At 41.4% G+C, this 22,442-nt stretch overlaps 1 protein-coding gene across 1 annotated transcript in view; it reads right to left on the reverse strand.

The window, feature by feature from the left end:
- LOC117334133 (zwei Ig domain protein zig-8-like) overlaps positions 1-21,177 on the reverse strand; it is a 151,924-nt gene extending 130,747 nt beyond the window's left edge. Inside the window, exon 1 of the mRNA XM_033893599.1 lies at positions 21,086-21,177. The gene's annotated coding sequence lies outside the window, so the exon portion shown is untranslated. The remainder of the gene's footprint in view (positions 1-21,085) is intronic.
- Positions 21,178-22,442: the final 1,265 nt, after the last annotated feature.

The following is a 22,442-nucleotide window of genomic DNA, read 5'->3' on the forward strand; positions in this document are numbered from 1 at the left end:
GCGTAAAACACGCTCTTTAACACTACACCAAAACACGAGTGGTGCCTGTATTGAACAGGAACACTTGTAATCGGTAAATTTATCGGTAAAGCTTTTTCTTCTGTTCACAAAGCTAATCAAATAAAGAACTGGTGCAATTTGCTATTTAAAATCAGATTTCGCGAGAAAATTTTGTAATTATAAACACAAAAGATTAATGTAAACGAATAATTCTTCGGATAATCTGCCAGAGAAAGAAAGTGAATCGAATTTATTTCGGTTATACACTTTTTTAGCATTTGTAGAGATATATTAGTTTGAAGGTCACAGAAGTAATTATGCCACATATAAAATTAATAAAGAAAAAAAAATCGATTTGAAAACGGAACATTGTAAATTTTACACATAACATTTAATGTAATACGGATAATTATTCTAAATATCTAAAAAGAAAAAATGTCTTTGATTAAATAACTGTGGATGGAATACAAAGATGAAGGACAAAACAAACGACCTTGTTCCAGCAAAGCAGTCGTAATATGATTTAGTAAACAATGGCGGATCGGCCTGCGCACATATTTTTCAACACTCTGAACACATTAAAATAATGTTCAAATTTCAACAACTTTCTGTCTCCGCCTGGCGATAAAATCGACTTATTAAAAAGGTTATTGATTGTCATATGGGTAAAATTGTTGAAGGGTGCTGACGAGGTGACTAAAGGAGTTTTCCTAATGGATAAAAATACGATCTCAATACTTTATTCCTGAGACATCACGGAACTTGTGTTGATGCTTCTCACCGAGTCGATTACGTGGAGGTGTAGATTAAACAATACAGAATACACTCACGTGAGGTGTAGATTAAACAATACAGAATACACTCACGTGAGGTGTAGATTAAACAATACAGAATACACTCACGTGAGGTGTAGATTAAACAATACAGAATACACTCACGTGAGGTGTAGATTAAACAATACAGAATACACTCACGTGAGGTGTAGATTAACTATACAGAATACACTCACGTGAGGTGTAGATTAACTATACAGAATACACTCACGTGAGGTGTAGATTAAACAGAGTATTGTAAAATAAAGACAAGATAGGAAAGGATAAAGTATTGTAAAATAAAGACAAGATAGGAAAGGATAGAGTATTGTAAAATAAAGACAAGATAGGAAAGGATAGAGTATTGTAAAATAAAGACAAGATAGGAAAGGATAGAGTATTGTAAAATACAGACAAGATAGGAAAGGATAGAATATTGTAAAATAAAGACAAGATAGGAAAGGATAGAGTATTGTAAAATAAAGACAAGATAGGAAAGGATAAAGTATTGTAAAATAAAGACAAGATAGGAAAGGATAAAGTATTGTAAAATAAAGACAAGATAGGAAAGGATAGAGTATTGTAAAATAAAGACAAGATAGGAAAGGATAGAGTAATATAAAATAAACAATACAAAATACACACCAGTATTAATACACTCAAGTGAGGTGTAGATTAACTATACAGAATACACTCAAGTGAGGTGTAGATTAACTATACAGAATACACTCAAGTGAATAGGACAGGAAAGGATAGAGTATTGTAAAATAAAGACAAGATAGGAAAGGATAGAATATTGTAAAATAAAGACAAGATAGGAAAGGATAGACTATTGTAAAAAATACAAAATACACACAAGTATATACACTCAAGTAAATAGGTCAGGAAAGGATAGAGTATTGTAAAATAAAGACAAAATACACACAAGTTTATAGGACCTGGATAGGAAAGGATAGAGTTATGTAAAATAAAGACAAAATACACACAAGTTAACAAGACCTTGATAGGAAAGGATAGAGTATTGTAAAATAAACAATACAAAATACACACCAGTTTTAATACACTCCAAGTGACAGGAAAGGATAGAGTATTGTAAAATAAATACGAAATACACACCAGTTAACAAGACCTTGACAGGAAAGGATAGAGTAATATAAATCCTCCATAACGCTATATTTCAGTAGCGTTCACGCTTTTGGAATTTTTTATAAAACGATATCTATTGCAGACACTACAATTTCATAGGTGTCAAAAAGGTTGAGGGTTTTTTTTTGGGGGGGGGGGGGGGGGGGGGGGGGGGATAATCAAAGAGACAACTGTTCTGAAATTGATTCTTTGACAAAGAAAAGACGTCATCCTAGAGATTACCGATGAATGTTTAATGACACTGAAACGCCATCATAGTCATACATGTAGTTGGTACATCATAGATCTTGCCTATGCTTTCTTTCTTATTCGCATTTAATTACAGAATGTCTTAATTGGGAACAACAAAGATAAAGACTATTAGCAACGTTTACTGAAAGCATGCTTCTTTGTTTAATGACGTAAGAAACTGCAGTACATTTTTCATTAAGGTAATTAGATATATTGAGTTAATCCTTAAAATTCAATATATTGTTTACAATTCCTACACTGTATTAAAGCTTTTTTTCAATCCAATGAAAAGACTTGTTATATAGAAAAATTTCAAAACTTAAACGATTGGCCGTCCATATAAACAAACTTTAACAAATTAGTACATGTACCTATATGTAATAATGGACACCCATTACCATTGTTTGTGACAATTATGTGAGTCAATAAATGAACGTTTGCTAATCTGAACAAATTATTTGAGAAACATTGAAAAAATTCAGAGTCGCATGTGGTGTTAGTTAGCTTGAAGATTGGCAATTAGAACAAATTTAATTGGAATTTAAAATTAAACCGTTTCATTTTCGGTAACATAATTAACTGCTTAAAAATAACTAGGTCAACTGTATGGATACTCATGTATGTACAATGTACTTGACGTTGTTTTAACCGATACTTTTAATTAGTAAATATTGATTCTCGATTTAATTTATGTACATTTGTGTAAACATGTACCATGTAATGCAGCATATATAATAACGTGAGTGATATAGTACTATTAACATATAACCAACATCTTTCAAAGAAATTTCTCCCATTAAACATTTAAATAACATGCATGTGAACGCTGAAAGAAACTATAGCAGACGGTGTAATAATGGTTTCATGTTCATGGCGACGCTTGTCAGTCCACTTCGAATAACGTAGTGATCAGCTTTAAATCAATCATTCAGATGATTGCGATCGTTGGAATTATCAATATGTGTTATAGCGGTGACTAATAATTTAGCATGGTCGCGCATACAGTTGTATATAATAATATTTAGACCTACCGTCAATATTTTACTTCTTTTTCCTTTGGTGTAATTCTGACTGGTTTAACAGCCATTGTAGACTTCATCAATATTTTTATAAATTTCATGAATCATTTTAAACAACATCTGTTTGAACCTAAATGGCCTGACTTATAACAAAGAATACGGTCCTATCGTCGGTGTGTTGTATCTTATCCCGCTTTTGACATGATTTCTCGAGTTTGTTGTTGTTTCAGTTGACATAGTTGACATTATCAATTGAACTGAATACAATTTCAAATACCAAACAAAATGTGTACGAAATGTCGTAATAGAGATTATCCGGTGGATGACCACAGGTACATCACCATTCTAACTGACATTATACGTCCTATACGTCCCTAACCCTAGAACCTAACCAAAATATTCCCAAATTTTACATTCTGTGGAGAAAAAAAAATGGTTATGAAAAGGAAAAACAGGCAGAAACAAATAAAGGTCCCGTGTAATTCAATCAAAAGACTAGCAGAACACTCTGAAATTTAAAATAGATTTTAAACTGTCTAAAGATATACAGTATATTTAGTTACACATGTTTTTACATCAACAGGTCATACTGAGGTATCTCGATATCACTAGGTCGGTAAACGTGTTAATATCGAGATAAACAGTTCTTTTAGTTACATTCAATATTCTCAGTTATGCACTGTAAACAATCGAGAAAAAATGGCGTGGATTCGAGATGTGCAGTTTGAGTCCATATCGACAAATTGTAATCGTTATTTCTCGATTTGACGAAATCCAATGGTATGATTTACATTATATTGATATGTTTGAGGCCAGTTTTTAATATTTCAAATATATTTGAACAAAGATAACCAGCGTACTTGACATTATTGTACATTTTGAATATTCTTTTCGACAGAATTGAACAAATAACAAGCTTGTGGATAATTAATACATGTACGTCAGACCGTTAAACGTGGAATGTATGCTAATATAAACACCACTATATTATAAACCTAGAACACTTGGTCAGTCTGTATTTCATCATAAAAGCGAAAGAAATCAATTGTATGTCTAATTCAATCGGTCTGGGCGTATAATTGAAAAAAAAGTTCTGACCAATCGTAAACATTACTGCATTTGCTTCGATACAAACTGACGTAGATTTTGCAGTCTGGTTGAACCGGTCTGGCCGCATAATTGGAAACGATTACTGGAGTTGCTTCAATACCGTATAACGTAGCTTTTGCCGGTACTATTCGGCTTTGAAAAAAATATTTGGTGTCCGCCAAGGAGCCATATACCCGGCGTTATTAGAAGTGGACACAGCACTGTCACTGCGTGGAATCCTCAACTGTTATCGGTAATTGATTCCTTCTGATTCACTATTGTGTATATATGTGTACATAACAAATACGTTTATTTACTTTCGTTTTGAATCGAGGCTTAGTCGTATTGATTTAAATTTTGCCAGCAACTTTTTCCCTTTAGATTTCAAAATATTGCAATTGACATAACTTTGTATGTGTGACTCTTTGTCAATATTTGATTTCATTTCGAATGTACTTGTGTACCTACCTTTATCTACACGTAGGCACGAAGCGCTAGGTTTATTAGTCGTCTTCAGCTCCTTCTGAAAGGGCTCGAATTCGTACAGGTTTACCAACAAACGGAATATCCTGAGGATAATAAAATGTTTTATCAGAAAAGATTGATATCTACATACCTTCGTAGTCTATTTGACACAGGTAAACAATACCAATTTAATTATACTAATACAAATGCTTCGTACTCAGGCAAAGCACGTGGCGCACGTGCCCAATTAACATGTTTATGACGCCACAGATGTTATGACGTCAATAACTAAAACTAGTAATACTGGTAGTTTGATGATTAAAATTCGTAGAAAAGGAGATCGTTTAGTTTGTTCATTTGTTTTTTGCTGTTGATGTTTGTTTGTTTGTTTGGTTTTTTCTTTTTCTTTTAGGATTCAGAATTCGTATAGATAATAAGTATAACTTTGTTCATTTTGTTCATCAAATGTCAAGGTTATCGTTATTCAAAACAAATACATTTATATTGTTTTACTGATAAATGTTCTTGATGTTTTCATGGTATTACACCCGACCCCTGACGACTCTCTCTATATTCGATGACCCATTTTCTGTACGCTATCATTGCCTCGTTAAGTGAGAATTGATTTTCCGTTACGTGTTGATATACGCCACAATAAGCTGAATCAGCCCCGTAAGCCTGATTAAAACGGAACTTAAATGACAGAGATAACAATGACGGCAGGAAGCGTAAATCTCGCAATTGTTTCAAGATTAATCAGACTCGCCACATATTAGTAAAAACAATCAACACAATAAGTTATCCAGATCAAAAATCTTATTAAATGTAAAGATTTTTAATTCAAATTGGGAATTATTAAAATCTCAGAAGTTAAACTGTTGAGGTTTCATGAAGCTTACAATTGATTCTTGGTAAAGTAGCCTACACTACATCATGGTGTTCTGGGAGCGAATTCTTTCATTTTTATTACCCAAGTATATAATTTTAAATAGACCATTCGTATATTGACATGGTAAAATTTCTCCACGGATTTTTTCTTTCGTTTATGACGAAGGTTTTTTTGACAGTTAAACTGTTCTGTTCTCGTCAACCGACTAAAAACGACCGGGAATTGCCTTAAGATGAATCGTCTAAGGCATTCTCTGTACATAGCCAACTGACTTTTTCTTTTAAACAAAAAGTTAAAGAATCACATTTATTATGTTAAACTGCTTAAAAGACCTAATAAAAAGACTTGTTATCTATTGTAATCACTCGTTACCCCACGGAAGGCTGTTTATAATATCAGAAACCGCCAAAGAAATGTCAAATTATCTCAGAATGATACTGATATCACCGTCGTTCTATCTTGTGGAGACTTGTAAAACAAACCAATCTAATGTCTCTATATACACCATTGTACATTCCATCCGTTTTCAACTTGTAAATCAGAATACCCTAAGATTTCATACTCAAGTTTGGTTTTCTTTTTTATTGCCGATCGAGTTCCAGTAGATATTTACAAACAATCGATCAAATATTTAAACACAGTGGATAAACAGATTTTTTTTTTATTTTAGATTTACTAGTCCACCAGAAACGAATCGAGAAAATATAAATTATCTCTAGACATAAGGTATTTCTAACTAAAGCGTGGAGGCTCTATCATTTTTAAGGAGAGTTTATCAGTTCTGAGGACAATTAATGAGTTATTATGGCACTTAATGAGTTGGGTTTTTAGGGGGTATGTATCTAATCACGTGGTGTGAAATTATCATGGAGTTTAAATCATAGCCATACAAAACATTCGTTGCTAATTACCAGAATAGATCACCACACCCGAAATTGGTCCAATTTAGGATAATTAACGGATTCGAATTTACGAGTAAAACTGGAATTCCTGTCCATCCCTTCATTTATAATGACAGTCTGATTAGGAACATCTGGGTGTAGCATACAGCCTTAAGTACAAAACTGAAATAAAGCATATGTTTATTTGACATTTATTGCCGCCATAAAAAGTGATGTCATTTTCAGTGGTAGAGAATATCGCTGGTACATTAGAGTAAGTAAAACTAGGGTGGAGGGAACTCCCGTAAATCATGCTATAAATAGTAACATCATGCCTAACTAGATAATAAGCCTCACGTCATAGATAATGCGTCATTAAGATTCGCTGGCTTATCAAACCATAAACCACGCTGTAATAGAAACGGAACCGGAACCGGATAAACGTGCTTTCAGGAAACGTTCGGAATAAAGAATCATCCGATATCCGGTTAGATATTTTTTTCAGTTATAAAGTTGAAGTCCGGATTGTGACGTATGTTGCATGTATAACGTATCAGGTTGTATAAAACACATCATTTAAGGGGGTATATGATGTTAGTTATAGATATACATGTACCTTCATTCCAAAGCGATCCGGTTTTTAATGTTTTACGCAATATATACAACAACAGTAAGCCATTTTCTCTCCACACAACCGACGGAAGAGTAAATTATTGAAAGTCCACCAATATTCCGAAATACGTTCACGAAACCTGCTCAGGAAGCGAGAGATACTATTACCTTGAGCAGCAGCGTCAACAATGGGAGGGGCAGTTTAAATGGGGCATGTTCAACTCAATGATTTTAACGAGGGTTATCATTAGGAGAACTAGAGATCCCAAGGGCCTGTCAGCTCACCGTGACGTACAGAAACCGTATATCTATAGATATACACAATTACTGTCACATCAACCTCAGAATGTAATAAACAAGATTAAATTGAAATCACCGACAATTTATCAGATAAAGCTGTATAATGCCTGATAGCGCCGCTGTGACAATTTGTACTGTCTGTCTACCAAAGCGATGACAAAACATTCAATTGTTGTTATTTATGCATTGTTTATCTGTACTAAAGACAGAAAGAAATCGTGTCTGTCCACACAGCGGACAGAACAATGAAACAGCTGGTCTGTCCTCACGGCGGACAGAACAATCAGATATGTTGTCTGTCCACACGGCAGAAAGAACAACCAAATATGTGTCTGTCCATACGGCACACATAACAATCAAATATGCTGTCTGTCCACACAGCGGACAGAACAATAAAACAGCTGGTCTGTCCACACGGCGAACAGAACAATAATATATGTTGTCTGTCCACGGGGCAGACAGAACAATAACATAACAGTGAAACATTGTCTCTCCACAAGACAGAAAGAAGAGTCAATTATTATCTGTTAACAAGGTCAAAAAGACCAACATCAACACCCATACAGCCATGATAATAGACTTCTGCCTGATACTATCTTAACATCGGCGTGAGTTATGTTTCAGTATAATAACGCAGAATTATGTGAAAAGTCACCAAATCAGCGTCACTTTCCATGGGTTGTTTTACATGTTTGTAAAGTAAATACATCCCCGTTGTAACACACTTTTTCCCTCCACAAGAGAGCTCTGAAAACCACGTGTAGGATCCTTAGACCTGTATCTGTGCGATAAACAGTGGTCTTTTTATCGACCAAAAGAATGGTCATGATCATACCGAACCCTGCATGTCACATTGCTGTTGATTTTAACTGAAATCCAATTTCACCATTTATGAAAATTATTGATTTGTCGGGAAATGTACCTCCCCATCCAGTCCTCGAAGGACGAAACAGTTGCATGGTGTCCCTAACATCACTGACGAGTCCTCGAAGGAAGAAACAGTTGTATGATGTCCCTTGTATCACTGACGAGTCCTCAAAGGACGAAACAGTTGCATGGTGTCCCTAACATCACTGACGAGTCCTCGAAGGACGAAACAGCTGTATGATGTCCCTAACATTACTGACGAGTCCTCGAAGGACGAAACAGCTGTATCATGGCCCTAACATTACTGACGAGTCCTCGAAGGACGAAACAGCTGTATGATGTCCCTAACATCACTGACGAGTCATAAAAGGACGAAACAGTTGTATGGTGTCCCTAACATCACCAAGAGTTCTAGGAGGACGAAACAGCTGTATGATGTCCCTAACATCACTGAGGAGTTCTAGGAGGACGAAACTGTTGTATAATACTGTTGGATTCATCTTTACCTCTACTGTATCAGTTTGCATTAAACAGTGCTAACATCCTGCGTGACTTTTGTCCACTCATTTGATCCAAAAAACCTGCAATTGGTCATCAAGTTACATATTTCATTTCCAGACAGGGAGATAACTCTGCTGCAAGACAAATGTCTGTCTCGGGACCGACGTCAGGTATCGATATTTCTCGTTTGATACGACATTGAGTTATCTATATATCTATCTGTGGTATATGAAACCGTAATTCACAAATTAATTAACAGTACGGTTCATTTACATATCGTCCCAAGAGGACATGTGTTTATTGCAAAAATATCACCGAGCGTGCGATTAACTTAACTGTAACTTGAATAATTAGTGCGACCACCATAGACTTCCATAACGAGCCCTTAATTTCTGTACAGATCTTTAACTTGTAGTCAATATTCTCCTTCATGGAGTCGTAGTTAATGAACGAGACTCAAACGACGAGAGAGGGTTTTGTGGGTTTTTTACGATATTTTAGTGGAATGCGTGGTCAAAGATTACAGGCTGACATATTTGTCCTTCACTGTTAAAGTCTTATAAAGGGCTGTCTATAATTACTTGGAAGGGGCCTGTCACATGTTGTCAGCTTGTAAAACGGGTCTAGATAGAATGGGTTAATTAGGGGTTACGGACTAGAAGGTGTCTTCCCGCACACAGTCAGATCGAGTTACCTCCCCCTTCTGTCAAGTGTAAGCGATATCGCGGACATTTCGTTCAGGGTGAGTAGGAACAATGCCTTTACAATACTAGTATTACCGAGGAAAGATGACGTGATATTGTTAAGATGAGATATAGGATTTCAGTGGAGTTAAACGATGATAAATATATAGATACATTAGTTTTATCACATTCTGTGGATCATTGTCCGGTACTACACAGACAATTAAACCAGGTAACAACTGCGTTGGGACAATGAACATGAATTCTAAATCAAATCATAGACGACCCGGGTAAGAACAATCGTACTGGTACAATGTTAAACACGCAAATCTCACATAAAGGCATATCTACATGCTCCCGATAATCCGGAGGTGTTTGGTCCATCTTCGCTAATCCAGGTAAATTACGGTTTATGAGAATGAAGAGATTCCATTGCTATCCCCGAGATAAGTCACATGTAAAGGATTCTGGGACAATTTGATTAGCGATGAATTGAAAGAGAACCGAGATACTGATGGTCGGGTTCTTCTAGAATGAAAACATAACAGAAATATACAACATACGTCTATAACCAAAGATTTTATTATTTGAATGAATTCTCTAAAAGATATATTACAGGTGTTATTTAACGTGATAATATGTCGAAGCAATACAAAATACTGCGTGTTACGTGACTGACTGGATATAATTTAGCTTACACACGTCACAAAATTGCGTCAATTTTTAATGACCCAAAATAGACAGATAACTAACCACACAAATACTTACAATTAAGCTTATTATGGCACTCCAATTTTGTGGTCCCTGCTATAAAGTCAGCAATTACGCAGGAACATATTAGGGAGGACATCAAGAGGAGGGAGGACACCAAGGGGAGGGAGGACACTAGTGGGAGGGAGGACACCAGTGGGAAGGAGGACACCAGTGGGAGGGAGGACATTAGTGGGAGGGAGGACACCAGTGGGAGGGAGGACACCAGTGGGAGGGAGGACACCAGTGGGAGGGAGGACATAAGCGGGAGGGAGGACATCAAGGAGAGGGAGGACATCAGTGGGAGGGAGGACATCAGTGAGTGGGAGGGAGGACACCAGTGGGAGGGAGGACACCAGTGGGAGGGGGGGACACCAATGGGAGGGAGGACACCAGTGGAATGGAGGACACCAGTGGGAGGGAGGACACCAGTGGGGGGGGGGGGCACCAGTGGAAGGGAGGACACCAGTGGGAGGGAGGACACCAAGGGGAGGGAGGACATTAGTGGGAGGGAGGACATCAGTGGGAGGTAGGACATCAAGAGGAAGGAGGACACCAGTGGGAGGGAGGACACCAGTGGGAGGGAGGACACCAGTGGGAGGGAGGACATTAGTGGGAGGGAGGACACCAGTGAGTGGGAGGACACCAGTGGGAGGGAGGACACCAGTGAGAGGGAGGACACCAGTTGGAGGGAGGACACCAGCGGGAGGGAGGATACCAGTGAGAGGGAGGACACCAGTGAGAGGGAGGACACCAAGGAGAGGGAGGACACCAGTGGGAGGGAGGACACCAGTGGGAGGGAGGACACCAGTGGGAGGGAGGACACCAGTGGGGGGGAGGACAACAGTGGGGGGGGGGGGAGGACACCAGTGGGGGGGAGGACACCAGTGGGAGGGAGGACATCAGTGGGAGGGAGGACACCAGTGAGTGGGAGGACACCAGTGAGAGGGAGGACACCAGTGAGTGGGAGGACACCAGTGGGAGGGAGGACACCAGTGGGAGGGAGGACACCAGTGGGAGGGAGGACATTAGTGGGAGGGAGGACATCAGTGGGAGGTAGGACATCAAGAGGAAGGAGGACACCAGTGGGAGGGAGGACACCAGTGGGAGGGAGGACACCAGTGGGAGGGAGGACATTAGTGGGAGGGAGGACACCAGTGAGTGGGAGGACACCAGTGGGAGGGAGGACACCAGTGAGAGGGAGGACACCAGTTGGAGGGAGGACACCAGCGGGAGGGAGGACACCAGTGAGAGGGAGGACACCAGTGAGAGGGAGGACACCAGTTGGAGGGAGGACACCAGCGGGAGGGAGGACACCAGTGAGAGGGAGGACACAAGTGAGAGGGAGGACACCAAGGAGAGGGAGGACACCAATGGGAAGGAGGACACCAGTGGGAGGAAGGAAACCAGTGGGAGGGAGGACACCAGTGGGGGAGGACACCAGTGGGAGGGAGGACACCAGTGGGAGGGAGGACACCAGTGGGGGGAGGACACCAGTGGGAGGGAGGACATCAGTGGGAGGGAGGACACCAGTGGAGGGAGGACACCAGTGGGAGGGAGGACACCAGTGAGTGGGAGGACACCAGTGGGAGGGAGGACACCAGTGGGGGGGAGGACACCAGTGGGAGGGAGGACACCAGTGAGTGGGAGGACACCAGTGGGAGGGAGGACACCAGTGGGAGGGAGGACACCAGTGGGAGGTAGGACACCAATGGGAGGGAGGACACCAGTGGGAGGGAGGACACCAGTGGCAGGGAGGACACCAGTGGAAGGTAGGACACCAATGGGAAGGAGGACACCAGTGGGAGGAAGGAAACCAGTGGGAGGGAGGACACCAGTGGGGGAGGACACCAGTGGGAGGGAGGACACCAGTGGGAGGGAGGACACCAGTGGGGGGAGGACACCAGTGGGAGGGAGGACATCAGTGGGAGGGAGGACACCAGTGGGAGGGAGGACACCAGTGGGAGGGAGGACACCAGTGGGAGGGAGGACACCAGTGAGTGGGAGGACACCAGTGGGAGGGAGGACACCAGTGGGGGGGAGGACACCAGTGGGAGGGAGGACACCAGTGAGTGGGAGGACACCAGTGGGAGGGAGGACACCAGTGGGAGGGAGGACACCAAGGGGAGGGAGGACACCAGTGGGAGGGAGGACATCAGTGAGAGGGAGGACATCAAGGGGAGGGAGGACACCAGTGGGAGGGAGGACATCAAGGGGAGGGAGGACACCAGTGAGAGGGAGGACACCAGTGAGAGGGAGGACACCAGTGGGAGGGAGGACACCAGTGAGAGGGAGGACATCAGTGAGAGGGAGGACATCAAGGGGAGGGAGGACACCAGTGAGAGGGAGGACATCAGTGAGAGGGAGGACACCAGTGAGAGGGAGGACATCAGTGAGAGGGAGGACATCAAGGGGAGGGAGGACACCAGTGAGAGGGAGGACACCAGTGGGAAGGAGGACACCAGTGGGAGGGAGGACATCAGTGGGAGGGAGGACACCAGTGGGAGGTAGGACATCAGTGGGAGGGAGGACATTAGTGGGAGGGAGGACATCAGTGGGAGGGAGGACATTAGTGGGAGGGAGGACATTAGTGGGAGGGAGGACACCAGTGGGAGGGAGGACACCAGTGAGAGGGAGGACATCAGTGAGAGGGAGGACACCAGTGGGAGGGAGGATACCAGTGAGAGGGAGGACACCAGTGGGAGGGAGGACATCAAGGGGAGGGAGGACACCAGTGAGAGGGAGGACATCAGTGAGAGGGAGGACATCAAGGGGAGGGAGGACACCAGTGAGAGGGAGGACACCAGTGGGAAGGAGGACACCAGTGGGAGGGAGGACATCAGTGGGAGGGAGGACATTAGTGGGAGGGAGGACACCAGCTGATACGTTTTGATACGAAATCACTGAAATGAAAATGAAGCGTTTTAACTTTACAATACGTAGCCTGAATTAAATTAGTCATGGTTACCGACACCTTTTCAGTCTCTGGGACTTCTTCTTTGTCAATTGAAATCAGAAGAAAAATATGCCGTGTATTTATCAAAGAAGCTTCAGACGAAAATTCCCCATTCTCTGATTATGAATTATGGCAATGTCCTCGACGAACAACGCGAAAGTGTGTCACAGAATATTTTTCAATCGCACCAAAACAATGAGCAGTGCCTTTTATCGACAAAACAATGTTTTATCTCTTCCCGTTGTCTCATTATACGTGAAGGTCACGTGGATAATTAACGAGCCAATGAAACAGCATGGGCACCATTTTCTGCAGAATTACGTCATGCATAAAACATGTTCTCCATTTTGTGCGTAAAGTTTTCTTTAACTCTGTAACGCCGTCGTCCTTGTGTATATACTGGAGCTGACAATGAGACGATTTACATGTCATTCGCGTAGTAATTAATATATTACACGGTGTGAATTATTAACGTTGTTTTACCAGGAAAACTATCTACCCACTGTGTCGACGTGCATTATACAATGAATGTCGGGCTTGTTTACCACACCCAAGACATGTATTCGGGAGGGTGACAAATTATGACACATGACGCTTGACTTTAGCAGGCAATATTACACTGTTATTTACCATCTGAGCCAAGAACACATGGCTTGCTGGAAAACAACAACATCCACGTGAAGCAGAACCCCATGTTGTTTGGTGTAATCGCGTGGATTGCCGTTCGAGCGGTTTAATAAGAATATGACTGTTTTGGTTGATTATTTTTAGAATCCTTGGGGTCGTTCCCTACTTGCATTTTTTTCCGATATAACTGAGTTATATACTGTACATATATTCCGAAATAGATGTATATATAAGCCTTATATATGTATACCATCAGACAAGTTCCTATGAGTTTTTTTGTTACCGGACAGATACAGTCCAAGTTTTCCGGCGTGCCGTGAATAAGGAGTTCTTAAGGTCGGTGATGTGATGACAGTCCGCTGGATCCACTGACGGAACCACATGCGGCGCTAAGATCCTGAGTCGGTGTCTGAGATTCCGAGACCATATGCCTTTCATTAGGAAAACGGATTATACTCTAATGGTTCAAATCCTACACTTGATCCAAAAAGATGTCGAGAAGGGTTTAGATAATCTATTTTAGAGTCATATAATATCGCTGTTTGAATTTCGTTTCTTACGCCACCTGCGTAAATAAACAAAATGCTTATTCTGGAAGTGTGGCAAAGAACATATGTTCACAACATGAAAAATAATGAATGATAACTCCACGAGAAGCTGAGTTCATTCTTTGAGATTTTTTCTCTCTACTTTCTACTGCAGAACATAATAATATCATACTCCGGATCTGGCCCGGGACTACCGATCGTCGACAATATTGAGACTAGTCAGCTTACGAAAAACACATGTACATGTACATTGATGTAATTGTTTCCCTTCCTCTAAAATATCTGAGAAAGTTTTTGAATATCGTTGATCAGATATCAAATCTATAGCTACTTTATTTCAATCTATATTTGATTATTCAATATTTTACGTGAAACTTGTCTTCTTAAATATATAAAAAAAAGCGTTCCCCTTTCCATTAAGTCAACAAAGGTTCTAAAAATACCACATGTTGGCTAAGTAGCTCAAAAACGTGTGTTCGGCCTTACAGAAGATGACCGGTATGGCACCTATCTTCATTATTTAAAAATGTCGGACAAAAACTGGCTCGTGTTTTAATTTGCAATGATCATACTCAACAAATAGCCAGCTGTTGGTCGTTTTCATTATAGTTCTAGGGGAAAAGATTAATTGAAATTTTATCTTTCCGTTAAGTTAAACAGCTAACCAGGCGTAACGAACCGGGGTCAAACAAATACAAGCATTCTTAGATTCTCTCTTGTGACATGGCTAGCCCTTTAATGAGGCGTTGTCATATTCTGTAAAATGACGCGTAGGTATTCTTCTCCGCTTTTCAAATGAATGAATCATTTCTGTGACATGTTTTAATATACCTAATCATATCCTATCCTCCTAACTAGTGTAGGGATTGGTAGTGAATTTGATCACATCCGGGTACTCGGTATAGACATGTGTTGGGAGATATATATACCCGGTATATGATTAGCTCGGCAATCGCTCGTGTGTCGTGTGAGATCGGGGCTCGTGTGTCGTGTGAGTCGGGGCTCGTGTGTCGTGTGAGATCGGGGCTCGTGTGTCGTGTGAGATCGGGGCTCGTGTGTCGTGTGAGATCGGGGCTCGTGTGTCGGGTGAGATCGGGGCTCGTGTGTCGTGTGAGATCGGGGAGGCTCGTGTGTCGTGTGAGATCGGGGCTCGTGTGTCGTGTGAGATCGGGGCTCGTGTGTCGTGTGAGATCGGGGCTCGTGTGTCGTGTGAGATCGGGGCTCGTGTGTCGTGTGAGATCGGGGCTCGTGTGTCGTGTGAGATCGGGGCTCGTGTGTCGTGTGAGATCGGGGCTCGTGTGTCGTGTGAGATCGGGGAGGCTCGTGTGTCGTGTGAGATCGGGGCTCGTGTGTCGTGTGAGATCGGGGCTCGTGTGTCGTGTGAGATCGGGGCTCGTGTGTCGTGTGAGATCGGGGCTCGTGTGTCGTGTGAGATCGGGGCTCGTGTGTCGGGTGAGATCGGGGCTCGTGTGTCGTGTGAGATCGGGGAGGCTCGTGTGTCGTGTGAGATCGAGGCTCGTGTGTCGTGTGAGATCGGGGCTCGTGTGTCGTGTGAGATCGGGGCTCGTGTGTCGTGTGAGATCGGGGCTCGTGTGTCGTGTGAGATCGGGGCTCGTGTGTCGTGTGGGATCGGGGCTCGTATGTCGTGTGGGATCGGGGAGGCTCGTGTGTCGTGTGGGATCGGGGCTCGTGTGTCGTGTGATATCGGGGCGGCTCGTGTGTCGTGTGGGATCGGGGCTCGTGTGTCGTGTGGGATCGGGGCTCGTGTGTCGTGTGAGATCGGGGCTCGTGTGTCGTGTGATATCGGGGCTCGTGTGTCGTGTGAGATCGGGGCTCGTGTGTCGTGTGATATCGGGGCTCGTGTGTCGTGTGAGATCGGGGCTCGTGTGTCGTGTGAGATCGGGTTCGTGTGAGATCGGGCTCGTGTGTCGTGTGAGATCGGTGCCCGTGTGTCGTGTGAGATCGGGGCCCGTATGTCGTGTGAGATCGGGGCTTGTGTGAGATCGGGGCTCGTGTGTCGGGTGAGATCGGGGCTCGTGTGTCGTGTGAGATCGGGGCCCGTGTGTCGTGTGAGATCGGGGAGGCTCGTGTGTCGTGTGAGATCGGGGCTCGTGTGTCGTGTGAGATCGGGGTTCGTGTGTCGTGTGAGATCGGGGCACGTGTGTCGTGTGAGATCGGGGCTCGTGTGTAGGGCTATGGCGGTTAAGCACGCTACTGTATCGTAAACATATCGTTTGTTATACACAGACTCAGATTACAGAAGGAATTTTTTTAAACGCAATCAAAGGTTAAAATGAAATAAAAGACCAAAATGAGGAATGTCTCTCTAATCTCTAACATAATTACGTGAACAGTGGCAAAAAGTTTGTTTGAACATCCGGTGGTATTTACAGAGAGTTATGTCATTCATGTTTAGATTATTGAGTATTGTTTGAAGTGATTTAGTTCACTATATGGCCAGGTCTTTGTTATATATGCGCCCCCAAAATGCGCTCAATCAACATTATAAATAGGACGCATCACATTTTACATTCATATTTTGTTCACTTTCAGATACAAAACTCGATTGAAATGGAAACAGAAAGCATCATCCTGTAACATAACTAGGTCAACCATATACATGTACCGTTCAGACTTATCCTTGTTCGATCACTTTCAGTGTAATAATACTTCCGTGGTGATTTTCAATGTACTGATAGTTTCGTGGTGATTTTCAATGTAGTGATATTTTCGTGGTGATTTTTAATGTAGTGATATTTTCGCGGTGAATTTCAGTGTAATGATATTTTCGTTGTGATTTTCAGTTATAATATTTTTCTGGTATAGTTATTTTCAGGATGATTTTTTACGATTATTTTTCACCATGAACAGACGTACATAGTGTATATGACTAACAGTGAATACCCTCGGTTAGATTGTAAGCATTGTCGACATTCAGAACACGCAACTAGTTCACCTTGCAAAAATTATTCTTCGCGTTCTGAACCAGGTTATGTGTAACCCTTTATGTGCTTCGTAACATGTTACCAGCCTTCTCTACTGGTAATCATTAGAAGTCCGACTGTCCAAATCAATAAACTTTATTCATCCTATCTTGAACTTTACCCAATTCCCAACGGTACGTTATGGCCTTAAAACCATTTTCAGAGCCGCGAAGTCACGGAATTAATACGAGTCCAAATGGAAAGAATGTACCTAACCGCACTGGTGGTATCGAGGTTAGCACGTGCTAAACCTCGTCACGGGTTGTACGATTTCCTAAAACCTTTCGCTGCTGATCTGTCTTGCCTTCATGACCTGTGAAATAAACTACGACCACGCGAGTCCCAGAGGTCGCATAAAAAGAACTGTCCGTCTCTGTTAGGTCTAATCTCCAAGGCGATCAGGGTTTGAAATCTCGGAATTCTATAGGGGCCGACAAGGACGAGAGGAACGCTAATAAGCTTAAGGCGACACGGGGCCACCATCGGTAATATTCTGAATGGCCAACTGGCGTAGGAGAGGTTTTGTTCATGTCATAGCACTGCGTTTGGCGTGATATAAATATTTGTTTTCTGTTTAATCAATGGATGACGTTTTTATGTGAATTCACCGCATGTATCTCACCCTACGTGTCGACCGAAATGTCTCCAGTTTACGTAGACATGCGCAATTGATTTCCGTTTTATCAAATGCCGTATGAGCTAGTCTTAAAAATTATACTGAATTATTATATTACAATGGAGTTAAACAAATATTTTGCGATGTTTTATGTAATACATTTGCCCCATACGTCGTTTACAATATACATACAAGCTAACCTTATAGGTAAACGCGATAATGTTGGCTGTTTTTGCTCTGGTCATGAAAACAAACAAGTATGTACACCGATATACAAGGTAATAAAACATACAAGTATGTACACCGATATACAAGGTAATAAAACATACAAGTATGTACACCGATATACAAGGTAATAAAACATACAAGTATGTACACCGATATACACGGTAATAAAACATACAAGTATGTACACCGATATACAAGGTAATAAAACATACAAGTATGTACACCGATATACAAGGTAATAAAACATACAAGTATGTACACCGATATACAAGGTAATAAAACATACAAGTATGTACACCGATATACACGGTAATAAAACATACAAGTATGTACACCGATATACAAGGTAATAAAACAAACAAGTATGTACACCGATATACAAGGTAATAAAACAAACAAGTATGTACACCGATATACAAGGTAATAAAACATACAAGTATGTACACCGATATACAAGGTAATAAAACAAACAAGTATGTACACCGATATACAAGGTAATAAAACAAACAAGTATGTACACCGATATACAAGGTTTAAACATTTGACAGGTACACGGACTGTAGGAATCGCATGGAGCATGCTCTGACATTGATTTGTGAGCCTGCGCTGTCGATGGGTCGTGAGCATGCTCTGTCGTGGATTTGTCAGCATGCTCTGTCGATGGGTTGTGGGCATGCTCTGTCGATGGGTTGTGAGAATGTTCTGCCGGGAAGTTGTGACCTTCGACAAATCGATGGTTTGTGAGCATGTTAGTTCGATGAGTTGTGAGTATGTTATGTCGATGAGTTGTGAGCATGTTATGTCGATGAGTTGTGAGCATGTTATGTCGATGAGTTGTGAGCATTTTATGTCGATGAGTTGTGAGTATGTTATGTCGATGGGTTGTGAGCATGTTATGTCGATGAGTTGTGAGTATGTTATGTCGATGAGTTGTGAGCATGTTATGTCGATGAGTTGTGAGCATGTTATGTCGATGAGTTGTGAGCATGTTATGTCGATGAGTTGTGAGCATGTTATGTCGATGAGTTGTGAGTATGTTCTGTCGATGGGGTATGAGCGAAAGTAACGAAGAACAATTTTGTGCTAGGATTACTAGGTGATACTGACAGCCAGGTAGGAATCTAGGGAGAAATCAACAGTCAAAGTCATAGGAAGCCGGGTATCTAGGGGACACCAACAGTCAGGGTCATATGAGGACGGGTATCTAGGGGACACCACAGCCAGGGTCATATGAGGACGGGTATCTAGGGGACACCACAGCCAGGGTCATATGAGGACGGGTGTCTAGGGGACACCACAGCCAGGGTCATATGAAGCCGGGTATCTAGGGGACACCACAGCCAGGGTCATATGAGGACGGGTGTCTAGGGGACACCAACAATCAGGGTCATATGAGGATTGACGTTTAGGGGATACCGACAATCAGGGTCATATGAGGATTGATCTTTAGGGGATTACCAACATTCAGGGTCATATGAGGACGGGTGTCTAGGAAACACCAACAGCCAGGGTCATATGAGGACGGGTGTCATTGGGATACCAACAGTCAGGGTCATATGAGGATTGATCTTTAGGGGATTACCAACATTCAGGGTCATATGAGGACGGGTGTCTAGGAAACACCAACAGCCAGGGTCATATGAGGACGGGTGTCATTGGGATACCAACAGTCAGGGTCATATGAGGATTGATCTTTAGGGGATTACCAACATTCAGGGTCATATGAGGACGGGTGTCTAGGAAACACCAACAGCCAGGGTCATATGAGGACGGGTGTCATTGGGATACCAACAGTCAGGATCATTTGAGGACGGGTGTATAGGAGACACCAACAGTAAGGGTAATATGAGGACAGGTGTCATTGAGACACCAACAGTCAGGGTCATATGAGGACGGGCGTCATTGAGACACCAACAGCCAGGGTCATATGAGGACGGGTGTCATTGGGATACCAACAGTCAGGATCATTTGAGGACGGGTGTATAGGAGACACCAACAGTAAGGGTAATATGAGGACGGGCGTCATTGAGACACCAACAGTCAGGGTAATATGAGGACGGGTGTCATTGGGATACCAACAGTCAGGATCATTTGAGGACGGGTGTATAGGAGACACCAACAGTAAGGGTAATATGAGGACGGCGTCTGAGGATACAAGCGAGAAAATAATGTCGGAATAGAAAGATACGACAAAATAAGGTAAAATCCAAAGTGTTCCAAAAGATATAGCAAAAACAATAACTGCCTCGTCTCTAAAATCAGGGAACCCCGATCTGTAAGGAGTCACTTTCAGTCGTCCCGCAACGATCAACATATTGTGGAATACAGCAAGCCTGATATCGAGTTCTCTAATCAATTAATAGATATATTGGAGAAACTACCGTCGATCATACAGCGAGGCTCAATTATTACGATATAAAGTAAGATACAGTAGGTATATTCTGTTTCCTCTTCTTTACATGTACGTAACATTAGTAAACAAATTGTTTATTACAACACGCACTCCGTAGGATCTGCTTGTCCATAGGAACAACTCCAGTTGAGAGAGTAAGGTGATTCATTTCATAAAAATCGACAGACACATAATTTATGTATTAGGTTGCATTCCTTATATCGTATTTTATAGGATTTCCGATGCACACCGGAAGCGCGTATTGATATATGACAGTAACCGGAAGATCATAAACATTGCCATATCTCAGACTGGGTTTATCGAGATTTCGCTTGAACCGGAAGGACATATACGATTTAGGTACAATGATATTTGTAAACAACGGAAAGACCATACGTGGACACCGTTATCTGATAACCATCGGAAGTAACGATTGTTGAATAGATGTTACCTACCGGAAATAAAGATTGTTGAATATATGTTACCTACCGGAAGTGAAGATTGTCCAAACTCTGTGACAAACAGGAAGTGGTTTGGGTACTGGCGTGATGAACATGGCTGACAGGCTACGGTTTAGTCATCTGACAATAAAAAAAAATGTTAAGATAATAAAAGATATCATGTCATCAACATTTAAAAATCTTTACAGGTAAAACAGGAGTGACAGCACACGTGGAGAAATTTTACACGTCAGTGTCTACATACAAGATGGACTAGGACTATATAAGCATCTATACGATATAAGATAGACTACAGTACTTCGACAACTCACAACCACGACATACATCAACACATAAAACCAGTATGCTAAACAACATCAACGCATAAAAATAGTATACTGAGCAACATCAACACACAAACCACTATACTGAACAACATCAACACATAAAACTATTATACTGAACAACATCAACACACAGAACTACTATACTGTACAACATCAACACATAAAACTAGTATACTGAACAACATCAACACACAAACCACTATACTGAACAACATCAACACATAAAACTAGTATACTGAACAACATCAACACACAAAACCACTATACTGAACAACATCAACACACAAAACCACTATACTGGACAACATCAACACACAAACCACTATACTGGACAACATCAACACACAAAACTACTATACTGGACAACATCAACACACAAACCACTATACTGTACAACACCAACACACAAAACTACTATACTGTACAACATCAACACACAAAACCACCATACTGGACAACATCAACACACAAAACTACTATACTGGACAACATCAACACACAAACCACTATACTGTACAACATCAACATACAAAACCACTATACTGTACAACATCAACATACAAAACTACTATACTGTACAACATCAACACATAAAACTACTATACTGAACAACATCAACACACAAAACCACTATACTGAACAACATCAACACATAAAACTAGTATACTGTACAACATTAACACATATAGACCTTGTCAGTATACTGAAATGACGTCACATGCATGCCATGTTCGCATCTTAAAATCTGACGTCACAATGGAAACATTAAAAATCAAATCAGAATTACGTCAAAAATAACACGGAAAACATTTTATTTGCAAAATAAATTGATTAAATACATGTTTTCTGTGTAGATTTGTCCTTTTGATTTAATCATAATGAATAATAATTTATGTTTAAACTCATATTATTGATAATCTGAACCCGTGTTATCCGAAACATAGCATATTGGCAAATGTTGTTCTCCATATTGAATATAATGGTTGAAAAACTGGAACCGATTCTTTCATTTTTATCCCCGAGCCAATGAATAGGTCGGTTCGATAAGGAAAGTTCGGT

This window comes from Pecten maximus, chromosome 9 (assembly GCF_902652985.1).
Source record: "Pecten maximus chromosome 9, xPecMax1.1, whole genome shotgun sequence".
Classification (NCBI taxonomy): domain Eukaryota; kingdom Metazoa; phylum Mollusca; class Bivalvia; order Pectinida; family Pectinidae; genus Pecten; species Pecten maximus.